Below are 3,105 nucleotides of genomic sequence, written 5' to 3' on the forward strand. Positions count from 1 at the left end.
AATATGAATTTATGTTAATTGATTGAAATTCAGTTGAGTTGGTAGGGTTTGTGGTTGGTTTTTGTGAGGTGATCATTATGATTTTCCTCCTTACTCTAGTAGATGAATTTAAATATATTTTTATTATATAGTACCGAGTATTAAAATCGTAATTTATGAAACTTATTTATATTTCTAATTTTTAACTTTGTGATTTTTTATCTTTCTATAATTATAGTTAGATTTATAATATAGATTGATTTGTGATTCATATGAAATTTTAAATCTATTTTTATTCGAGTAATTTTCTACTTTTATATATATATATATATATATATATATATATATATATATATATATATATATATATATATATATATATATATATATATATATTTAAAATATGTGTTATTTTGTGAATTTCATAATGAATTATGTATATGTAATATATTTTTGTGATTTAGTTATGAAATATAATTAAAAGATAGTTTAATTTTTTTTATGAATTATCTAGTCAATGTAGTTTAGAAGTCCTATTGTGCATTATCGTATTTAATTTAAATTAATATAGAAAAATTTAAAATTGATCTAACTAAAAGAAAAAAGTATTTATAAATATGATATCAATAATATAGAAGATGTGTGATTTATTATATCTTTTTTATTCGAATTATTTTATCCAATTAATTATGTTTCATATTTTATAATGAATATTTTTTATCACGTTTAGATTATTTTGATTTATTGCTCCCAATAATTAAGATTTTCTGCTATGCTCTTATTTGTAAGTTTTGTTTTATAAATTTTTATTACAAATTATTTTATTATTTATTATAATAATAATAGGATTCTCTATAAGCTCATTTGGTTTTAAATTATTTATTCGCTTTTATAAACTATAATTCTTTATTTGTGAAAGCATTGATGCGGTTATTGATTTTTTTGAATTTAAAAATGCATCTACAATTGTTTTCATGTGTAAGTATACTTGTTAAAAACTTGTGATTCTTATTTCAAGTTATTTGACATTACTATTTTTTCCTTATTTAATTTAAATTTTAATTATAAAAATATATATTAATTTAATATATGGCACATTTTTGTTGCTACATCCTGGGCCTACAAAATGATAGGACCGGCCCTGAACAAATTTCACATTTATGTGACCAGTTAAGTTATCCAAGTGGGTTGGGTAGCCCATACCTAACCAACTCAAACCAAGTTGAACTTGTAAGCTTGTGGTTATCGGCTGACCAACTTGTCTGGGGTTGTATCAAATTGCCCAATTATCTTTTCATGGTTGGAGGGTTATTGGCATATTATCTGATCTTGTCATGGATTGAGACATAATAATAATTTAAGGTGAATAATTTGGTTGTCCGTCCCCATCCATTATGTTAATTCAAACAAATTTGGATTTGTTATGGTGTCTGATTTGCATATTATAAATATTTTTACACAAATAGTTTGTTATTCTACGGCGGGCTTGGTGATCAATATTTTCGTTTTTTTTTTTATGGCTGATTTTTAATCAGAAAGATGACTGATTAATATTTTATTACTTAATTTTACACTTACAAAATCAAATATGATAGTATGTTTCGGTATTACATATATTTAGGACCCGTTTGGAAAGCAGGAGAATGACTTTTGAAAAATATTTTCTAGAAAATGATCATTTTTCATAAAACATTTTTCTTTCCCGTGTTTAGTTGCATTCTGAAAAATTGCCTTAATGTGTTTGGTTCATTTTCTGAAAAATGAGTAGACTTGTATAAATAAACGTTTTAAATATTTTATTTAGAATAAAAAATATTTATAATAATAGTAAAAATATTATTATTATTTATATAAAAAAAAAAAAAACAATAACAACCGCCTAATTATGTTTTCCGCGCAAAAAGGGTCAGAAATCATGTTTTGAGAATTGGCGAAAAATGACTTCTACCAAATTTTGGTGGAAGTAATTTTTTGCTAAAATGCCTACACTTTTCCTAGTCAATGAAAAATATTTTTCATTTGCTGAATTTTCCTATTACATCCAAACATTGAAAACTCAAAAAATATTGTCCAGAAGTCATTTTCTTAATTTCCAAACAGACTAACACCACACATTTGACTCACCAACATGTTAGAAATAGAATAATATTTTTGGATATAGGTCTATTTCACCGTTTAGTAATTATTATTATTATTATTATTATTATTATTATTATTATTATTATTTGAATTGGTCATCCAAGTGATCAAAACATATTGATGTAGCATTCTAATCACCTGTAACTTGGAGATTACCTGCAATTACAGGTCAAATGGGGTTAATTATACTTTTTTTTTTTTTTAAGTTCAGATATATAATTAGAGTTTTTTTTTTTTTTTTGTTCGAGGGCTTAAATGCATTTTCATTAATAGTAAAGGGCTTAGTTGACCCTTATCGCTAATATATATATTATAACAGAGCATTTGGTTGGAGGAAATTACAATTTCATTCCCACCAAATTCTGAAGGCAAGTAAATTTTCATTAAATAGGAATCCTCTCCCCCCCCCCCCCCCCCCCCCCCCCCACTTTTATCACTTGACCTGACTTGTCTCGGAGGGTCACTCATTATTAAAATCTACTAGTATTTTCACTCGTGCGATGCACAGAATTCATTTGTTGTAATATATTAAAAATATTTGAATCGATATATAATTATTTAAATTAGAACATCAAATATTATATAGTGCAATTAAAGATATGGTTTGGATCGTTTATGTATTTTGATAATATCATTGCTTGAATTTGTGTAAATAATTGCTCAAATTAATAGCTAATCTCTAGATGTACACATGCAGTGCTATAACTTTGAAGATTTTGGTTATCATTGTTTAGAATTTTTATAAATTAGGCAAATGCGCTTGTTCTCTAACAACTCAGTTATAGGAATGAATTGTTATTCTAATTCATTTGTATGGGAGATATATTTTTTCTAGATATATAACAATTTTTCCATTAAATTACAAAAAAAAAACATAATATCAGCGATTATATTTACACATTATTGAAACCTCTTTGTAGACTGTTGGAAAAATTAGCTTAAAAATGGCATATTAAGTGGCTATTTTGTGGTACAATTATCAGTGGA

The sequence above is a fragment of the Ipomoea nil genome, unplaced genomic scaffold (genome assembly GCF_001879475.1).
Source record: "Ipomoea nil cultivar Tokyo-kokei standard unplaced genomic scaffold, Asagao_1.1 scaffold1237, whole genome shotgun sequence".
In the NCBI taxonomy this organism is placed as follows: Eukaryota; Viridiplantae; Streptophyta; class Magnoliopsida; order Solanales; family Convolvulaceae; genus Ipomoea; species Ipomoea nil.